This window comes from Protopterus annectens, chromosome 10.part0, assembly GCF_019279795.1.
Source record: "Protopterus annectens isolate FY-2018-M chromosome 10.part0, PAN1.0, whole genome shotgun sequence".
NCBI classification, from domain to species: Eukaryota; Metazoa; Chordata; order Ceratodontiformes; family Protopteridae; genus Protopterus; species Protopterus annectens.
The window spans coordinates 1,765,590,491-1,765,613,376 of record NC_056744.1 but is presented as its reverse complement, the minus strand read 5'-3'; the positions used below and the strand labels follow the sequence as shown (position 1 = coordinate 1,765,613,376).

The following is a 22,886-nucleotide window of genomic DNA, read 5'->3' as shown; positions in this document are numbered from 1 at the left end:
GACTGTCCCGAAGAAGTCAACCAGGTTTAGTAGGCATGATCTGCCCTTAACAAAGCCGAACTGGGTCAGGTCAAGTGTTTGGAGGTTCCCAATGTCTTTATTAATGAGTTCCATGATGATGCGCTCCATAGCCTTGCAGACCAGGCTAGTCAGGCTTATGGGGCGATAGTTATCAGGGTCAGATGTGGCCCCTCCTTTGTGGAGAGGAATAACCATTGTTGTGAGCCACTCTATGGGCATGAAGCCTGTGGAGAGGCTGAGGTTAAACAGAATGTTTAGGTGGGGGGGTTAGTTTGTTCTGTAGTTCGTGCAAGATACAGCCTGGGACACCATCTGGTCCCATTGATGCTGTGTTTTTGGCTTTTGAAAGGGCTGTTTTCACATGTGCATCTGTGATTTTTGGGACAGTACACTTTTCCGGTATTGTTGTGGGCCCTTTGGAGGTGAGAGGGGGGGGTGAAGTTTGCACTGAATCTATCTGCCAGGATGCTGGCAATATCAGTAGATTCAGTATATTTTGTGCTATTTTGCACTAGCATATCTGTGAGTTGCCACTTAGATTCTTAACATAGCTAAAGAAGGCTTTGTGGTTATCTTTTGAATCCTTGGCTGTTTTTCTTTCAAAGTTAGCCTTGGATGATTTCATGAGGGACCTTAGTTTCTTACTGATACTGATCAGGGATGTCTTTCCTTCTTGGGATTTGCTTTTTTTCTGAACTAGTTTCCTCCTTCTATTGTATAGCCTGTTTATTGCAGGGGTCCACCAAACTGGTTTTATTCTCTTAGAGGAGTGAGTCTTGGTTTTGCTAGGGATGGCATGATCCATGCATCCTTGTAGGTGCTCATAGAGTGCATTTGTAAAGGTTTCTGCATCTTGGGCAGCGTTATCCTTTAGCATGGGGGCAGGGAAACTTACCACCTGTGTCTTAAGTAAGGTAAAGTTTGCTTTAGAAAAGTTTTTTACTGTGGTTTCCTTAGTTGGGGGTGGTGGTGGGGTGTGGACATCCAGAGTGATTAGTTTATGGTCTGATCTAACCAGTGACGGGTTGACCTCCAGTTTGGAACACCTGTCGCCCATGTTGGTGATGACCAGGTCCAATATGTTTTCACCTCTGGTAGGGGAGTTTAACAGCTGATCCAGGGCATTTGAGTTGATGAATTCCAGGAAGCGCTGAGCCTGGGAATTTGTACTCGAGTAGTTTTCCCAGTGAATGGTAAGGTAATTGAAATTGCCCAATATCTGAGTGTTCGGTAAGATCTTCATGTTTTCCAGTGTCTCCACAAAGGTGGAGTGGTGGTCCTGGGTCATGGAGGGTGATCTGTAGCAGGCCACAATTTGCATTGCAGATTTGCCCGATGTTAGTTGCACATGGATGATCTCAGAGGTATCATGCTGCACCACTAACCTGGAGGTGTAGGTATCCTTGATGAATATGGATACACCCCCTCCTTTTGTGTTTCAGTCCATGTTCTGTGGCAGAAATGTGTGGTATGAGTTGTAGCCCAGTAGTGCTGTGGTGCTCTCTGGAGCCTTGAACCAGATTTCAGTTACTGCACAGATGTCGACGTTCCCCATACTGAAGAGTGCTTCGAGCGTGTGCAGTTTGAGGTTTAAACTCCTTGTGTTTTGTAGCTAGATAGAACAGGTACTTCTCATTGCAGGCACTGTAAGACTTGCTTTATGATTAGTGATAAAAATAGCTTTGTTCACCCCATAAACAAAAAGGAATATATATTTAAACTATATGCAGACTGCCACATGGAAAATGTGGTATATTTAGCAATGTGTCAATCATGCCCCAGTTATTATGTAGGGAAAACCAACTGTAAACTAAAAATTAAAATACATCACTTGTACAGTATTAGACAGAAGGATGAACATAATGCCCTGTATGTGAATACTTCTAAGAATCCAACACACACCTTTAAATTTATGATTATGCAGGTTACTCATATGAGTAAAAGTGTGGGGGGGGGCATAGCGAATGTCACTGAGTGCAATGAACTACACTGGATTATAGAACTAGCAGCAAATCATCCACCTGGGTTGAATACATGTATACCTTTAAGATCAGCCCTTAAGAAAAGGAGGGCAGTGAGATGATTCGTGGTTGTGTTTTTAAATGTATTTAAATAGACTTCATGAATGCTGTTTCAATGTCTGATGAAGGGTTATCCCAAAAGCGCTCACAGTTTTATCAACATTTTACCTGTTTTTATGGAATAAAAGTTAGCACAGCCTATTTGGACTTGACTGTTTTCTTGGATTTACATTGTTTTTTTGACAAGCGAGTCCTTAAGGAGAGGAAGAGAGAATTTTTATTCACTATAACACTATACATATAATCTAGCTAAGCATACAATCAGAGACATTACATAATGATGTTTTTGCCACAACTTTGTGAATTATGGCTTTAGACTTATGTAGTAAACAATCATTTGCAACACTTAGGGCTTCTATTCCAGAAAAATGTAGCAGCAGATTCGGGTCAGTTAATTTGGCAACCCATTCAATACATATTCATGCACTTGTGACAAATTTACATCTTCGACAGTCTGGTGTTTAGTTTGTTTCATGTACACTGATGTATTGTCCATACCATCTGTCGAGTATTTTCATCAGATGTGTCCATCTAGAGGCTTTTCTGGAATGGGTAAACTGTACAGTGCATCTGCATAGTCAAGGTACTGATTTGTGCCAGAACCCTTTAAGTCTGACATGCTGATGAATGAATAATAATTGTGATTCTTTTTAACACACCTCTTTCTTTTTCAGATATATTAATATGTTTAAGAATAACTTAATACTTTCACTTTAACCTTCTCTGTTATTTTCTCCAAGTTTACATACATTTTGTCCAGCCATCTTTGCCACAGCAAGTTTCAGCCAGTGCCTTTGACTTTTATCAGATGTTACTGTTTTGTTCCTTATAATCAGTTTGCATATCAGCAATTTCCACTGTTTTTAAGGTGCATTCTGGAAGTTTTCAAAACAAAGTAAGCTTGTTACAAAAGTGTGTTACTTTTGCCACTAATTTTTAATTCATTAATAATGGCCACACTGCTCTCAGTATCACCTTCAGAGTCACAGACTTACCATCTGTCTTTTCCTGCATAAGGAATTGACTGACATTTTGCAGATTCAAGTTGGGATTGCTAGGTAAAGCATTTACTTTCAGCTGTGCACTTTTTGTCTTAACAAGACTAGTGTGTGAGTAAGTAGTATTAAACTTTTGGATAGATTTATTCTTCTTTTCATTTTTATAGGCTGTTTCTCTACGCCTAAGTCTACCCGAAGCACCAACATTTAGTGGCTAAAGTTTTCAAAGGGAAGCTCTGCGTTGTTTCCAAGGCATATATAACATGCAGTAGCATTGCTACCTTCCACAGTGATGGGACCACTGCTGTCTAATCTTTTACATGCTACTACCTACTGATTAATAGCACAGTGACTCAGTGACAAGGTATCTGCATCACTATTTTGGGATCTGTGGTATTTTACATGTTTTCCTTGTGTCTGCTTCACATCTTCAGGATATGTGATTCAATCATGAGCTCTGGTCCTTAACTGTGGAGTTTTACATGTTCTTTATGTGCCAGCATAGATTTTCACCACATACACCAGTTTTCTCTCACATCCCAAAATCATGTTGGTAAAATTGCCACACTAAACTGCCAAGTTCACTTTTACAGTTATATATACAAAAAAAGATGTAAAACTTGTTTTAGTTTGCTGTTTTTACTGCTAACACAATATTTAAGATATCTTCAAATGTTAGACAATTTTCTGATAATGACTTTATGTTTATTCCATATATAATTCTGCCCATCAGTGTTTGCTGTAATGTCTCTCCTTAATTACATAGTTTGTTTTTTTTTTTTAGTTCAGTACCATGTATAGTAATTGTGTATAGTAACTTATTCATTAAGGTTTCTGGCATGAGACTCAAATTTGTATCTATCTGGTATCTCACTAGGATTAAAACTGAAATAATTTAGTTGCATGTAAGTAGTTCCATGCAGCTTACAAAAGAGTTGGGATGCTTTTTTAATAAACAGTAGGTTTCATCTCTACAAAGGAGTGTGATCTTTCTTCTATTTTTATTTTGTAATATCATTGGCAACAATAACTGCTTTGGTATTTTGCAGAATTCCACCAAGGATTAAATTATCACATCAAGTGCATTAAAATTACACATAGTTCCTATTTTTATCTTTACATTGTACCAAGTTTTAAAACTCCACAATGTGACAGACATCTTTCCCAAAGTAAAGGTGTTATAAGTAAACTGTTATAATGCCTTGAATGAGTTATTATTTTGAATAGGTTACAATAGCAGCAGCTATGTGCATAGCTCAAGGAGAAACTACTTAAATGCATAGCAACCACAACAGACATAGTTGGAGAGGATATTAATGACAGTGTTTTTAGACGGCTCTGTGAACAAGAATGAATTGTAGAAAAGAGAACTGCTGCATCCAGACCCATGCCTAGAAGCTATTACATCAGTGAGTTACTGTCATCATTCAGTAAAGTGTTTATCAAAGATGAATGCAGACTCTGCATGTAGCTAATGCAAAGTGACAGGAGATAAGAAGAATCCCACAGGGACTCAGAATGCAGTCTGCAAATTATCAATGTAACTTGAAACTTGAATCTACAGCACACTGCTTAGAACATGTCACATCCTGTTAGTGCCACTCCTAGGTTCATAGATTCATAGGATGATCCTAGGATATTGGCATGGAGGTCCTTATAAGCCTAGCCAAAAATTTTGCCCATGTTCCTGCAAAGTCAGTAGCTGATTCCCCTGTCCAGCAGGGATACAGGTGGGATCCCAGGGGTGTATTTTCTGTTTCCCATCCAGTCATCCAAGTTCCTCTTAAAGTGGGCTAGAGAGGTACTCTGCTTGACATGGAGAGGGGGCCTATTCCACAGACGGGGCAGTCTTTGGGACACAAATCTATCCAGCCAACAAGTTCTATTAATGTCACAGACCAGGTTGAAGCCTTGCATGTGGGTTGCGCAAGTGGGGTTTGACTTACGGGTATACAGAAACTCCATCAAGGCTAGGTCTGAGATGGCCTTGTATGCCAGACACAGGTCACCTCTGAGGAGTCTGTAGGATACTGAGTAGAAAGACAGGGCTTTTAGCCTATCTGTATAGGGTCGATGTTTGAGACCCTGGATTTTCCTGGTCAGGAACCTCTGTGATCTCTCCACCTGCTGCATGTGCTTGGCAAGGTATATGCTGAAGAGGGCATTGTACTTGATAATGGGTCTGATAAGGGAGAAGTACAGCGATGTTATGATCTCCATGTTCTTAGATGAAATACCCTTACTTATGAGGTGGGCCATGTCAAAAGCCTTCTGTACAATGGAGACAAAATGGTGGTCAAAAGTCAGATTGCTATCAACCTGGGTACCCAAGTCCCTCATGACTGATTGCATGCTTAGTACATTGTTATTAATGTGATAATTAGATGGGACTCCATTTTCCCCAAAGAGGATAATAATGCATTTCTTGGCATTCAGTTTGAGGCCATGCTTCTGGCATCAGTCATTAGTTTGGGTAAGGCCCTGTTGGAGGATGTTCACATCACTAGGGGAATCTAATACAGCTCCCAGCTTGCAGTCATCTGTAAACTTGTTCAGTCATAGACCACTGGTTTTGGCGTCATCTCAGAAAAGTATATCCCAGACAGAAGAGGCCCCAGACCATTCCTTGGCATACACTGCTCATTGCGGGTCTAGTACTAAAGGTGGCTTCCCCTATTTTGAATGAGGGGGTTCTATCAGTGAGCCAGTCAGCTACCCATCTAGTAACAAACAGGTTGATGCCTAGCTGGGAGAGTTTATCTATTATGCCGAAGTGGAAAATAGTGTCAAAGGCTTTGACTACATCAAGGTAGGTGGTGTGTACCATCATCCCCTCATCCATGGCTCTGGTAACTGTTTCAAAGAAGTCAACCAAATTTAACAGGCATAATCTCCCTTTGACAAAATCAAACTGTGTGGGGTCAAGCATTTGGAAGTTGCCAATGTCCTTGTTTATAAGGTCCATGATAATGCATTTCATGGCCTTGTAGTTCAGGCTAGTTAGGCTGATGGGCCTATAATTGCCTGGGTCAGTGGACACCACCTTTGTGTAGAGGGATGACAGTGGCGGTCCTCCATTCGGCTGGGATGAAGCTGGTGCTCAGGCTTTGGTTGAATAGGGTGCCTAATGCAGCTGAGGCTCTTGCCTGAGTTCATGCAGGATACAGTCAGAGATGTTGTCAGGTCCCACGGATACTGTATTTTTTGCCTTTGAGAGGGCATTAAACACCTGCTCCCTGGGGATGAGGGGAGGGGCACTGGTGCTGGGGATGTCCTGGTTTACTGATGGGGGGAAAGGGTATGAAGTTTTCACTGAACCTGTCTGCCAGCAGGTTAGCTATATTAATGACATTTGTGTAGGTGGTGTTATTGACCACCAGTTCAGAGCAGATTTGGATGTTACCTTTCAGATTGCAGATGTATGCATGTGAAGCAGGCCTTGTGACTGTCCTTAGTGGATGTAGCCAATTTGGACTCGAAGTTAGCCTTAGAGGTTTTCACTAGTGACCCTATTTACTTGTTCAGACATAGGAGAGATTGCTTCTAACTTGGCACCTGCTCCTTCCTGGTCCTGGACAGCAATATTTTCCTTTTATTAAAGAGTCTCTTTATTTCTGATATCCACCAGACAGGTTTACTCTTCCTTGAAGAAGATGATTTGTTCCTGTTTGTCAGTTATTGCTGACTCCATGCAGCTATGTAGGTGCTCATATAGTTTTTTGGTGTAACCTTGGACATTAGTGCTAGTTCCAACTGAAGGGACAGTGTTTAAGAAGCTTCTTATACCTACTCTCAGGAGACTGTAGTCAGCTTTGGAAAAGTTTTTTTGTTTGAGCCTGACAAGGGGGTATCAAGGGAGATGGTGACTTTGAAAGTGATCACTTCATGGTCAACTCTTACCAAGGAGGATGAGTAGGGGTGCTACAGTGGCTACTCATGTTGGTTAGTACCAGGTCCAGGACATCTTCATAGGGGTGTTCACCAGCTGATGCAATGCTTTGGCATTGACAAAGTTGAGGAATCTCTTATTACAAAAGCAGACAAGGCAGTGTAAGACACAGCTGTGTGGATACTACAAAGGATACAGTCAGTAAACTACAGAGATAAATATCACTTACCTTTTTCCATTAGTGAAGAAATAGCAGAGCTTTCATCAGTGTTTGGAAGTTCATACTCCAGAGACATCAATGGAAACATCTTCTACACACAATGAGGAGAAAGAACACGAGAAAGAACTGGTCAATCATTTAAAATGCTTGCACTGTTTGTAATGTACAATAACTATTAAATAGAATTTTTCAGCCATTTTCACTCCACTCACTAATACAGTTAGCATTTTTTTCAAGGTATAACATTTACCTTGGCTGTCATAAATGACCCATGTCACACCTGTGAGGTTATAAGAAGTAATCTGTGTACACTAAATTTTAAAGTCAAAATGTGGCAAAAATGTTTACAATTTTGAGGCTTCATTTGTGGATTAAAGTCAAGTTAATGACTCTTTTGGCAGTATTGTTGTGATATTCCATGTGTACAGAATATTATGTATTCCTGATCAAGCTGTGTTTGGCTTACTGTGAAGACATTCCACTCTGGTTCTCCCAATTGCTATCTAGTAATATCCTGTTCTACTATGGGTGACCTGTATCCACTATAAGGACCTGGTCTAAACAGCTCTGCTGCTATTTTCTTGGTATACTGCTGACTGACTTCAGCAGAGAAAAGCCACTGGTGATTGCTGTTTACAGTGTCTACCTCTACATCACCACACAGCTCCCTCATGCTGTAAACTAGTCTCTGGTATGGGCTACCAGTGCATTGTATATATATATATTACACCTCAATGAAGCAGTGCTTTGTCTTCATCCAGCACTATCATTTTTCTCGCAAGCAAGTGTAATAAGTGGTGTAAAACCATCCGTTACTGCTTCGATTAATGGCAGATTAGTTTACTACACTCTACATGCTACTACCTCACTCTACTTTTTTTTTACACATTCTCCACTAACATCTTCATTTAACTGATTGTTTCCATATGTGGTACACTCATATCTCTAATCAGCTGGTGGCAAAACAAGTACCACTCATGTTTTTTGTATATATGCTGCATATGAATGCATGTTTACCACATTGTTTGTTTTTAGATGCTACGTGGTATTATTTGCTGACTTTTTGTATGTTGATTGCATTGTTTCCTGTAGATATTACATATGCAATATTGGCTAGCCCACAACTGGTGTACCTCTTACTTACCTTCCCCCTCCTCTACTTAACTCTATTCAACTCTTTCAGTCATAATTTCTACAGCCCTCTTTTCTGGTTTTCTAACTTTTCTCCTTTCTCCCTATTTCCTAGGACAGCAAACCTGCTTTATACTATACAGAATCCCAAACAAGACTGTAAATTACACTCCTATCCAGACCAGCGATCCAACCTGCAAGACAACCACTAGCTCAGTATGCATATTTCCTGATAAATATCTAAGCCTAGGCTGCTCGCACACCACTGAGCAAACCCCTGCAGTACTCCTTTACCCTGCTCTCTGTCCATCTTCACCAAACTATCCTCCCTCGCCACTATCCCCTATAACACTCCTTCCTTCTTAACTAAACTTATTCTGAAACCTCCACACACCTCTTGCCCAGTAGCAACCTTTTTTTTCTTCTACCCACATCTCTTCCCTCTGTTTTCAGTTTTCCTGGCTGGCTCACAGTTGTAGTCATTATTGCAGCCCTGCTACTCTGACTATACTTTCACTGATTGTTTTTTTCCTGTGTTGTTCTGCTTCCCACAATCTCTCTAGTTCAACCTGCTCCATTCACCCTTGCTACACTTGGGCACACTCTGCTCCCCTACCCTACCCCCCATTTCCTCCCACCCCAGGCTCCTGACCTTTATACCTAACAAGACACTCTCTGCAGCTTCACTCTTACTCTACTTTCATAACTCACAAGCCACTCCCCTACTCACTCCATTCCATCTATAGCTTAGCCTATATCTCACTATAATCTCATCTACATTCACACCAATTCCCCTCACTCATACAGTAACCGCATTAAAACTCCACCCAGCCTCCCTACTCAAAACAGGCCATCCATAAGCAAAACAGTACCTAAACCCCACCCATTCCTATAACATATCTACATAGGTTCAGGTTCTCCTCTTTTCTCCTGGCCTTCTCAGGACAAAATGCTGTCCCTAACCTTTATAATAGTTTTAAGCCTCACTTTTATAGCATGCTTATACTCTTACCATCACATTAGTAACTCAAAGTCTCAGACTAAACCCCCACCTGCCTAATCCCTACACAAGACAAACCAGCATTACTGCTAATATCACCATTACTTTACAACCTCTGAAATGTTGACCTTGCTTCATTCACAGTACCCCCTTATCAACTATCCACCCACATTTCCACAAAATACAACACATTTATAGCAAAATATCTATAACTATCATTCATATAGCATCCCGACTCATACTTAGCGGAGACATACACCCAAATCCTAGCCTTACAAACAAAAACAAAAGCCCCTGCTGCCAAGTATATAATATTCTAACCCCTCCAGAAAACCCACTGACCTCTTAATACTTAACATAAATATAAGCATACTGTGAATAAAATATCAGAACTGCACACCACTCTGACCCTTTACTCCCCTGACATAGTTCTCCTCACAGAGACCTGGATAAAACCAGTAATCAATGATAATTAATTTGTTCCCCCTGGGTAAATGTTCTTAGACAAGACAGGCCTTTCAAAAGAGATAGAAATATAGTCCTACTCTTCAAAAATAGCCTGAGCACTGATACATTAGACAGCAACCAACCAAAGTTCAATAATGCTGAAACAATATTCACCAAGCTAAAAATCAATTAAAAAAACACCTACATATAATTGGTACCTATATACCCCCCTTGGCAACAGCATTAATATAATAGAATCCATTCTAGACTGGGCATCCCAAAACCACCTCCAAGAAACAGTCATACTGGGTGACTTAAATACCAACTGGTCCATCTATGACTCATCTCACCCCACCGACCACATCATCTTATATGGCTTCCCTTGATTAATAAAATCCATAACCCAAGTTGATAAAGTGTCTAAAAAGGAGTCTATCCTAGATTGGATACTCACTAACTGGCCATCCCAATCCTACCTTTCTGATTCCCTCCCAGACACCCTCAGTGATCACCTTCCCACCTATGTAATAAGACACCAAGTGAACCCAATAAAATGTACCATCCTCCAACAAATTTGATATGCAAAGAACTTCAAAATCCAAGACATCATATCTGCACTAAGTCAATGCAGTTGGAGACCACTCATTTCTCCCCTGGATAGTGCTGTAGACTACTTCAACAACACTTTCCTAAACATACTAAATCAGCTTGTCCCTATCAAAACTGTTAGAACTAAATAAAGCTATGCCCCCTAGCTTACCAAAGATACCAGACTACTTCTAAAACAAAGAGATAAAGAATAGAACTCATGTCATCACAATAAAACACAAACCAATAGACAAGCATATCAGGAACTAAGGAACAAAGGAAAAAAAAACAGATTAGGACAGATAAAAGGAACCACTATACAGACATCCAATCTAAACACAAAACTAACCCACAAAAGTTCTGGGCCGCCATCAATAAAATCCTGCAATCAGGAAACACCATTACTCCTCCCCCAAACACTGATACCACCACCAGTAATATTGCCACTCAGTTCAATGAATGCTTCACCAAATCCATCCTAGCCCTCACTAATAATAATTCTCCTACTTCATATCCAAGCCTATCATCCTCACCTATAGACCAAAACAGCTTCTCCATATAACCTGTCCCTACTAGCACAATGTATATATATATATATCTGAATAAGCTTAAACCCACAACCCTGGCTGCTGATAAACTACCTGTAGAATACCTCAAAATTGCAGCCAAAGCCATCTCTTATCCCATTTCACTGCTATTCAATCGCTCCTTATCCAAACAACGTATTCCTTCTCTGTGGAAAATTTCACATTTTATACCACTTCACAAAGGGGGTAACTCAGTGCAATTATCTGATTACCGTCCAATTATCAACCTATCTCCCCTGTCTAAAATACTCAAAAAATTTATACATTCCAAAATAATGAACTATCTCCTTACTAACAAACTGCTGACCATCACCCAACATGGATTCCACCCTAGTCACAGCACTTGCTTAGTTTACCAATACTGTAAATCAACACCAGAACACCGACAACCTGGTCTCTGCTGTCTTCCTAGATCTGTCCAAGGCCTTCGATACAGTCACCCATCCCAAATTCGTAACTGTTCTGTCTGAGCTTAACCTAAATCACTCCAATCTTGCCTGGTTTCAGGACTATCTAACTGCCAATAGGCAGAAAAATGGCAAAATTCCTTGTCTCCTTGCCTAGCTTTCACCTTAGGGGCCCCCCAAGGATCCATCCTCGGTCCTCTCCTCTCCAACATATTTGCCAACCAACTTCACAAATCTAACCAGCACGGCACTCTAGTCCAATATGCTGATGACTCTACCCTAATCATTCCCTGAACTCCAAAAATTAACACAATAATTCTTTGCTGTTGTTGAAACCTGGCTAGCTAACTCTCAACTAATATTCAACCCCCCAAAAAAACCTAGCTAATGATATTCCATCCCATAAGAGCCCCAGACCCCATACCTCAATTCTCAATATACTCAACTTACAACACCCCTACCGCACCTGTTCAAAACACCAAACTACTAGAAGTTATCATTGATCACAACATGAAATTCGATATGCATATTACACAGACAAACAAAAGTCCATAATAAACTTGGAGCTATATACAGATGGCAAAAATACCTCACAAACAACGGTAAAGCTACCATCACAAGAACCCTTCTAGTCTCCAAACTTCTCTATGCCTCCCCTATGCTCATCAACCTAAACAAAACAAACCTAAGGAAACTAAACACTTGGTACAATAAAATAGCTAAGGTCGCAACTGACTCATTCTTCAGTACACAGCACTGTCTAGCAATCAAGCAACTTATCCTGGCTAAATTACCTAACCTGCTCATATATAACCAACTTACAATAGCCTAACAAATCCTATATATTCCTGATGAAATTCCTTCACTACATGACCTATTTAATATTTATTCCAACAACCGCCTTCTAAGATCCACCAACAAAGCTCTAGTTGACATAACCAAAAGCAAAAATATCTCTGGTAACTCCCCATACTCTACTTCTGTTGAAAAAACATGGAACTCCATCCCACGAGATATTAGGGCCACAGAAAGCAAACATAACTTAAAAAACCTCCTACGGGCCCATTTAAGCAAGCCCTGGATATGCAACTGTTCATACCCTGGGTAGCTGCCCATGTTGATCTTACTTTGCAAGCTTACAACAGCTAATTTCTATGTTCTGTACTCAAACAACCTGTTTATTATATTAACCATTGTATGAATGTAACCATGTAACTGAATGAAATACCCTACAACTATATTGTATATTTTTCACATATTGTTTTTATACTGTATGCTTATTCTACTGTACTGTTCTTTAATAACGTGTATTTCATTTACTGTCCTAAACTTTGTGGAGCTTTTCTCCTTGGACGTCCGCTGAAAATGGGATTTGTGTCCAGTCAGACTCTCGGGCTCTCCTGGTAGACAAATGTAAAATAAATAAATAAATAAATGTACTTCAAAGGAAAAAAGTGATAAAAATCTTCATGTCTCAGCAGAAGACGATATTCACAAAACTAAATGAAAGCCCATTCAGGTTACAATGACAAATTATTTTAGTCTTGCTTTAAAACATGGCTACCATCACATTCAAAAGGGGTTTGTAACACATGATTATTGCTGCAAGTTTCAGAATAAAATACTGATAACTGTCTAGTTCTAAATATGTGTTTATAAAATGAAACCAGCATTAGAACCCTGGAATTAACTTTTAACACTTTCACTCTAAATACTCAACTTGTTATATTATGAACCTTCCTTTTAAAATAATGTATGAATATTTTTTTTTTCAATTTCTGCACAGAATATGATTTTTACAACCAGATGAAAAATCCTACTTCAGGACAGAACATAATTTTAGTGACATGGTTCTTATGGCAGGGCCTCATTATTCCATCCTGAAAATTCATATAAAACATTTTTAAAATAATACAGTTTAGTTATGTACCGACAAAGATTTTAAAATATAATGAACCAATAAAGTTGTATTTCCATTAATATGTACTGCATGTTGCATGATGGGTAAAATGTGTCTCTTAAGAACTGAGTATGGTGACTGAGAATGCATTACATCATGCATTAAACTACAGATAGGAATCTGTAGCACCTCACACTGCACGTTTTATTTGATACCAGTAGATCTCTATGACATCAAGACATTGCTTTGAGTTGAGGTGTTTACATGAGTGACGAGTTAATTGTAAGTAACATATAAAGGGCAGGGCATGATAGACAACACTGTGACAATCTTTCTATGATGCCTAAAAGTGGAGATTTATTGTTAGTTGGCATTTTTTTAATTATTTATCATTTATTACTTTTTCATATTTGTATATGCTGCTCATATTTTCATAAAAGAGTTGCATATTACTGAAGTGAAATTACTTGATTAGAGGTAAAAAAAAGGCTGTTCCATGACTCAACAAATCCTCAAGGAGAAAATCCTCATTCAGTGTATATAAGCATGAGTGACCCTTAGATTACTACCTTTCCACAATTAGGTGCAACCTCGTTGTTGGTTTATATAGAACAAGGGGGTATGGATGGCTTTTAACATGGCCTAGATCTGTACCCCTGGAGAGAAAGAGTTGACTCAGCTGATTTTTACCAAAATGAGCAATTGTCTCTTAGGATTCATTAAAACACAGTGACTCTATAGAAAATATAAGGTTACTAGCCATGTAGAATGCAGTATGCTGGAGGTGTGTTCAGTTGTTTGTCATTATGAAGGTATGTAGTACTTGTAGATTTACATGAATGCTGTCAGTACTGGGTGACGTACTATTGCATGGCACTAGCTGAAAATTTAGATGATGTCGGAGAAAATCTTTGTTGGATATCTGCACTGTAACTTAAGCACCACTCAATATCTGCCAAATTCTTCATGTTGCTGATTATACAATATTACTGTGTGTGTGTGTGTGTGTGTGTGTGTGTGTGTGTGTGTGTGTGTGTGTGTGTGTGTGTGTGTGTGTTTGTGTGTGTGTGTGTGTGTGAGTATATATATATATATATATATATATATATATATATATATATATATATATATATATATATATATAGTTGTATGTGTGTGTAGTCATCTGAAACCTCAAGTCTGGATTAACAAAGCTATTTCTGGTTATGTGCATCTCATCTGCACAGCATTTAAGACTCAAAAGGTTGTTTGTGAAAACATACAGAAAAAATACATGCCTGGAATGCTTTGCATTGTGGTGCATTACAGTACTGATGAAAAGATTTTGAGAGCAAAGAATCTGGTCTTTGTAAAAAAGAGTTTTTGCTGAAGAACATTACCAGTTCAAATGTTTAACAGTAATTGCTGTTACAAGATATTTGGGCAGACTACTGCCTTATTTAATCTGATTTTTCAGAAAAATTATGAGGGCAGAATTTAGCCACATGTTACATATTGTGCACCAGATGTTTGCCACAGTTGTTCATAGGTTCATAGGTTCATAGGTTCATACTAGGCTATCTGCCCAAGGGCATTTATAAGCCTAGCCCATAGTTATGTGGCTTTCGCCACCCCTTTAGTTTGAATAAAAACTATGCCTATCATTTTTCTGTGCCTCTGTCAAGCAGTGACACTGAAGTAATCCCTGGGGTATATCTGCGATCTCCCATCCATTGGTCAAGATTCCTCTTGAACAAGGCCAGCGAGGTGCTCTGCCTCACATGTACCGGGATTTTGTTCCACAGCATAGGGAGTCTCTGGGTGATGAATCTGTCCCTCCAGCACGTTCTATTTATCACCGTGTCAAGGTTTAAGTCTCCCGCCCTTGTGGTTCTGAGGGATCTAGATTTTTTGAGGTGAAGCATATTCATCAAATCTGGGTTTGACATGGCCTTATATGTCAGGCACAGGTCACCTCTGAGCAAGCGGTATGAGACTGAATAAAGCTGGAGTTCTTTCAGTCGGGCAGCATAAGACATATTTTTGAGATCCTTTATCCTTTTGGTGAGGAACTTTTGGGGCCTTTCAAGCTGCATCAGGTGTCTGGTCAGATACATTCGAACGGGCATTGTACTCAATCATAGGTCTAATGAGTGATGAGTACAGGGGGACGATGACCTCCCTTGATCTAGATGTGAATCCCTTCATGATCAGGTGGGCGATATAGAAGGTTTTCCTAACTACTTTAGCAACATGAGTGTCAAACGAAAGACTACTGTCAACTTGGGTCCCCAGATCCCTGATGACTTTTTCTGTGCTCAGTGGATTGTCACCTATATGGTAGCTAGGGGTAACCTTGTTTTTCTCGAAGGGTATGACTATGCATTTTTTGGCGTTTAACTTCAGGCCATGGCTCTGGCACCAGTTATCCATTTCTGTGAGGCCCTTCTGGAGGATATCTGTGTCAGATGTGTTTTCGACTATGGCGCCCAGTTTGCAGTCATCTGCAAACTTTGTCAGCCATAACCCTCCTGTGTTTGCTTGTACTTCAGAAAAGTAGATGCCGAACAAGAGTGGACCCAGGACTGAGCCCTGTGGGACACCACTTGTGACAGGCTTTGAGTCTGACATGGCTCCAGCAACTCTGACCCTGTGGGTTCTGTCGCTTAGCCAGTTTGCAACCCATCTTGTGATGTATGGGTTTACATTCAAGCTGATGAGTTTTTCGATGATACCTGAGTGTGGTATTGTGTCGAAGGCCTTTGCCAGGTCGAGGTAGGCTGTATGGACTGCCTTTCCTCATCAATGGCCTTGGTGACTGTCTCGAAAAAGTCAACCAAGTTTAAGAGGCAGGATCTGCCTTTGACAAAGCCAAACTGGGTTGGATCCAAAGTCTGCAAGTTCCCTATGTCTTTATTTATGAGTTCCATTATGATCCTCTCCATGGCTTTGCAGATAAGGCTTGTCAAGCTAATGGGGCGGTAATTTCCAGGGTCTGTGGAGGCACCGCCCTTATGAAGTGGGACCACAGTCGCCGTCGCCACTCCTTGGCATGATCCTGAGGTGAGGCTAAGATTAAACAGCTGTCCTAACTGTGGGTTTAATTCCTCGTTGAGTTCATGAAGCACACAGCCGGGGACACCATCCGTCCCATGGATGCTGTGTTTTTGCCTTAGTGAGGGCAGTTCTCACCTGGGCATTGGAGATGTTTGGGGGCTACAATCCTCTGGAATAGATATCTCTCCTTTTGGGGGAGGGAGAAGTTTGCACTGAACCTGTCAGCCAGTATGTTAGCAATGTGTGTAGGTTCAGTAATTTTCACATCATTTTGAACTAATTCTGAGCATATCTGGGAGTTTCCTCCTAGGTTTCTAACATAGCTAAAGAAGGCCTTATGATTGTCTTTAGAGTCCTTGGCGATTTTTCTCTCAAAATTTGCCTTTGATGATTTTATGAGAGCTCTTAGTTTTTACTTATAATGATCAAAGGTGTCTTACCTTTCAAGGATTTTGCTCTATCTTGTAGTAGCTTCCTCCTTTTGTTGTAGAGCTTGTTTATGGCTGGGGTCCACCAGACTGGATGCTTGCCTTTGGTACAGAGAGTCTTAGTTTTGTTTGGGATTGCCTGATCCATGCAGTCCTGTAGGTGCTGGTAGAAGGCATTTGTAAGTGATTCAGCGGTTTGAGTAATGTTTACCACTGGCTCAGGGGCCTTAAAGGAGACCACACTAGTTTTAGAAGTGTGAAATCGGCTTTTGAGAAGTTTTTCACTGTGGTCTTTTTGTTTCAGGTGGGGCGGGATGAGGACCTCCAGTGAGATTAGTTTATGAGCTGATCTCACGAGTGAGGGGTATACTTCGGTGTTGAACATTTTGATCCCATGTTCGTGATGATGAGATCAAGTATTTTTTCACCTCTTGTGGGGATGGTGACTAGTTGTTCCATGGCATTTGAGTTTATGAACTCCAGGAATCTTTGGGTTAGAGTGTTCGGGCTTGAGTAGTGTTCCCAGTCTATATTAGGGTAGTTGAAGTCACCTAGTATGATGGTGTTTGGAGATACATTTATCCTCCAATGTTTTCAGGAAGGCCATGTGAGGTTCCTGAGTTTGAGAGGGTGGCCTGTAACATGCTACAAATTGCAGAGCAGTCTTGCCTATGGTTAATTGCACCTGGATGGTCTCCGATGCATCGTGCGTTGCCACCAACCTTGAGGTGTGGGTGTCCTTTATGAATATGGACACCCTCCTTTCTTGGTGTTGTCCGGATTTTGGGGCGGAACGTATGATATGAGGTGAAACCTGTTAGTGCTGGGGTGCTCTCAGGAGCCTTGAACCAGGTTTCTGTCACAGCACAGACATCGATGTTCTCCATTTTGAGAAGGGCCTCGAGTGCGTGCATCTTGAGATTGAGACTTCTGGCATTGAGCAGCATTACCCTTAGTTTTTTCCTTTTTGGTGTTCTAGGGTGGTAGGTTTAGAATTTGAGCCTTGCCTAAAAAGGCACTATGGGGTGGCAAGAGCCTTTGCCAATATCCGGAAGCCCAGGGTGACAGGTGCAAGCCGTCCCTTGCAGCAGCGTGGCTTGTCCAGCATGTCATCCCAGGCAGACAGACATTGGATCCCCTTTGAATGACACCAGAATTTAAGCCAATTATTAAAGCTGATCATCTTATCACTGTATTGTGGCATCATTCTAGGTGAAGGTAGGATACTGCTCAAGGTCAGGGTCATACCTGCCTGGGCTACATAATCAGAGAGCTCCTCGACGTCCCTTTTCATGTAGTCCAAGGAGGTACGTCTCAGGTCATTGACACCAGCGTGGACGATGACTGAGTCATACTTGTACCTGCTGTTGAGAGACCTGAGTGCTTGCATTATGTGGCGGATTCTAGCGCCCAACAGGCAGCTTACTGTGACCTTCTCCTTACTCAGTCTGGTGAGCGGGACGTCAGTGTGTCTGACTATGGAATCACCAATGACAAGTGTGTCTGGCATTTTGTTTGGCCTTAAGGGCTGTGACTGTTTGACACTCTGACTGTGTGGTCTATGTGTTGCATGTGTTGGGTCGTGAGGTGGTAGTTGTTTGGGTGTCTGCTTTGGTGGCCTCTGCTGTTTTGGTAAATTTTTGATCAGAGCCTCCGAGTATGTCTTTGTGTGAGTATGTGTATGATTTGAAGTTGTGATGGTACCATGTGTGACTGGGTATGTATTGTGTGTGGTTGCCTTCTCCTCCTGTCTGGTCTTGCCAGTCCTATGTTGAGAGAGCTCAGCCTCCAGTTTGGCCGTATAGTTGCATCTCTCGCATGTATTTGTGTTTTGTGGGAGAAGGAGAGGATTGTCTGTGTACATGAGGCAATTGTAACATTGCCTCAATATTCCCAGGTTCACCAGTTGAGCTGGAGAGGACACTAGCAACTGATCCTCGACATACTAGAAGTAGTAGATAAAGAACTTTCAAAGGACTCGGGGAAGTGGGTTTTAGGCTGGTGGGGTACTATCTATAATAAGAGTGCTTTATCAAGGTGCAAGTACTGTAGGAGTAAGTGCTAGGCTTTACAGATAGAGAATAGTCTACTTGGGAATCAAGTAGAGATGAACTTTTCAGTTATAGGATATGCTGGTTAGATCAGCAGTACAGTTTAGCGTGTTTTATAGCAGGGGGCTGAAGGGAGCTAGGAATTGGCCCAAAACGACCAATGGACTACTAGTTTCTGGCTGAAACTTCACCAAATCGGACAAAAAGGCCGCTCAGTGCTTCCCACTCCCACTGGTAAGCAAAGAAACTTCCCTCCTTCCTAATAAGACAATGGATCAGTAACAGGAACTAAAAATAAAGCCCAGGGATCAGCAACTCTGAAACTGGACTACTCTAGTTCAGTAAAGTGGGAAAACAAGAGATTTTTTTGTTTTATTACAGAGATAAGGAAAAAAACAGACAGTAAATGCTATAAATGCTGTAAATCGGCCAGCGCACTTTAGTGTGTAGCCTACAGAAACAATTTGCAACAATTAGTAACTTAAAGTGCAATAAACAATGTAAAATGCAGAAATCACTTAAAGTAGCAGTAAAACAGGCGAAATGCAGTTGCTAGCTTAATAACAGTGGGAAAGCCACAAAAAATACTTATATCTGGTAGAAAGTCACTCTTTCAGCTCTCTGCTGCTTGGATCACTCTGCAGGCCACCACGAGGATCTGTGCAGAGTTGGTACAAGCTGGAAAACACGTGTTTAGCGTGCTTTATAGCAGGGGGCTGAAAGGAGCTAGGAATTGGCCCAAAACGACCAATAGACTACTAGTTTCTGGCTGAAACTTCACCAATTCGGACAAAAAGGCTGCTCAGTGCTTCCCACTCCCACTGGTAAGCAAAGAAACTTCCCTCCTTCCTAATAAGGCAATGGATCAGTAACAGGAACTAAAAACAAAGCCCAGGGATCAGCAGCTCTGAAACTGGACTACTCTAGTTCAGTAAGGTGGGAAAACAAGAGATTTTTTTTTACAGAGACAAGGAAAAAAAACAGAAAGTAAATGCTATAAATGCTTTTAAGTGGCTAGCACACTTGAGTGTGTTAGCCTACAGGTAAAATTAAGCAACAAATAACTTTTTAAGCGTGCAAAACAGTTAATCAACACAAAACAGTTTAAATAGAATGCAGAGCTGTATAAACAGGCTAAGATGCAGTCGCTAAGCAGTAAATATTCAAAAGCCAGAAAAAATACTTAAATCAGTTATAGCAAATACAGTTATAACAAATGCTCTGAAATATACTGTATATTTCCAATATGTTTGAGAAGGACAGTCAGAACACAAGAAGGTTCAGGCTAAAAAGAAAAAAAAGTTTTGTTTTACTTTTGAAAAGGTAAAAGGAGGAACAGAAGGCCTTATCAAATGTTCTCTCTGTATTAAGAAGAATGAGCTAATGACACTAGACTGGGAGGTGTGTCACAGTAGGGCGGGCAACTGCAAAGCCACCAAGTATAAGAGCAAGACACCAACAGGGAGGGAGGGTGGGACAAAATAGCCTAAGACAACAAGCTATGAAAGTTTTTAAACAGATAAAGATTTCTGAAGATTCTGAATAGACAAAGTGCTTTATATATATTAAATTATAAAAACAGTAATCTGTTAAAATAATCAAAAGATACTTATATTTTGTAGCTCAGTTGCGGTCAAACAACTTCTCCAGCCTGCACCAAAGACCAGAACAACAACTTTTTTTTTTTTTTTTTTACAAGAACACAAAAGAACCAGCCCCCACTAGCCAAGAGATAATTACACAGAGTAAATGTTTCAGTTTATACAATAGCCTAAGACAACAATCTATGAAAGTTTTTAAACAGATAAAGATTTCTGAAGATTCTGAATAGACAAAGTGCTTTATATATATTAAATTATAAAAACAGTAATCTGTTAAAATAATCAAAAGATACTTATATTTTGTAGCTCAGTTGCGGTCAAACAACTTCTCCAGCCTGCACCAAAGACCAGAAAAACAACTTTTTTTTTTTTTTTTTACAAGAACACAAAAGAACCAGCCCCCACTAGCCAAGAGATAATTACACAGAGTAAATGTTTTAGTTTATACAATAGCCTAAGACAACAAGCTATGAAAGTTTTTAAACAGATAAAGATTTCTGAAGATTCTGAATAGACAAAGTGCTTTATATATATTAAATTATAAAAACAGTAATCTGTTAAAATAATCAAAAGATACTTATATTTTGTAGCTCAGTTGCGGTCAAACAACTTCTCCAGCCTGCACCAAAGACCAGAACAACAACTTTTTTTTTTTTTTTTTTTTACAAGAACACAAAAGAACCAGCCCCCACTAGCCAAGAGATAATTACACAGAGTAAATGTTTCAGTTTATACAATAGCCTAAGACAACAAGCTATGAAAGTTTTTAAACAGATAAAGATTTCTGAAGATTCTGAATAGACAAAGTGCTTTATATATATTAAATTATAAAACAGTAATCTGTTAAAATAATCAAAAGATACTTATATTTTGTAGCTCAGTTGCGGTCAAACAACTTCTCCAGCCTGCACCAAAGACCAGAACAACTTTTTTTTTTTTTTTTTTTTTTTACAAGAACACAAAAGAACCATCCCCCACTAGCCAAGAGATAATTACACAGAGTAAATGTTTCAGTTTATACAATAGCCTAAGACAACAAGCTATGAAAGTTTTTAAACAGATAAAGATTTCTGAAGATTCTGAATAGACAAAGTGCTTTATATATATTAAATTATAAAAACAGTAATCTGTTAAAATAATCAAAAGATACTTATATTTTGTAGCTCAGTTGCGGTCAAACAACTTCTCCAGCCTGCACCAAAGACCAGAAAAACAACTTTTTTTTTTTTTTTTTTTACAAGAACACAAAAGAACCAGCCCCCACTAGCCAAGAGATAATTACACAGAGTAAATGTTTTAGTTTATACAATAGCCTAAGACAACAAGCTATGAAAGTTTTTAAACAGATAAAGATTTCTGAAGATTCTGAATAGACAAAGTGCTTTATATATATTAAATTATAAAAACAGTAATCTGTTAAAATAATCAAAAAGATACTTATATTTTGTAGCTCAGTTGCGGTCAAACAACTTCTCCAGCCTGCACCAAAGACCAGAAAAACAACTTTTTTTTTTTTTTTTTTTTTTTTTACAAGAACACAAAAGAACCAGCCCCCACTAGCCAAGAGATAATTACACAGAGTAAATGTTTTAGTTTATACAATAGCCTAAGACAACAAGCTATGAAAGTTTTTAAACAGATAAAGATTTCTGAAGATTCTGAATAGACAAAGTGCTTTATATATATTAAATTATAAAAACAGTAATCTGTTAAAATAATCAAAAGATACTTATATTTTGTAGCTCAGTTGCGGTCAAACAACTTCTCCAGCCTGCACCAAAGACCAGAACAACAACTTTTTTTTTTTTTTTTTTACAAGAACACAAAAGAACCAGCCCCAACTAGCCAAGAGATAATTACACAGAGTAAATGTTTCAGTTTATACAATAGCCTAAGACAACAAGCTATGAAAGGTTTTAAACAGATAAAGATTTCTGAAGATTCTGAATAGACAAAGTGCTTTATATATATTAAATTATAAAAACAGTAATCTGTTAAAATAATCAAAAGATACTTATATTTTGTAGCTCAGTTGCGGTCAAACAACTTCTCCAGCCTGCACCAAAGACCAGAACAACAACTTTTTTTTTTTTTTTTTTTTTACAAGAACACAAAAGAACCAGCCCCCACTAGCCAAGAGATAATTACACAGAGTAAATGTTTCAGTTTATACAATAGCCTAAGACAACAAGCTATGAAAGTTTTTAAACAGATAAAGATTTCTGAAGATTCTGAATAGACAAAGTGCTTTATATATATTAAATTATAAAATAGTAATCTGTTAAAATAATCAAAAGATACTTATATTTTGTAGCTCAGTTGGGTCAAACAACTTCTCCAGCCTGCACCAAAGACCAGAACAACAACTTTTTTTTTTTTTTTTTACAAGAACACAAAAGAACCAGCCCCCACTAGCCAAGAGATAATTACACAGAGTAAATGTTTCAGTTTATACAATAGCCTAAGACAACAAGCTATGAAAGTTTTTAAACAGATAAAAA

General features: G+C 39.5%; 1 protein-coding gene and 1 pseudogene across 1 annotated transcript in view; both read right to left on the bottom strand.

Annotated features, from left to right (window-relative positions):
• LOC122814479 overlaps positions 1–7,299 on the bottom strand; it is a 36,299-nt pseudogene extending 29,000 nt beyond the window's left edge.
• Positions 1–22,886, bottom strand: part of LOC122814000 (arginine--tRNA ligase, cytoplasmic-like) — a 641,564-nt gene that overhangs the window by 498,496 nt on the left and 120,182 nt on the right. The window lies entirely within an intron of this gene.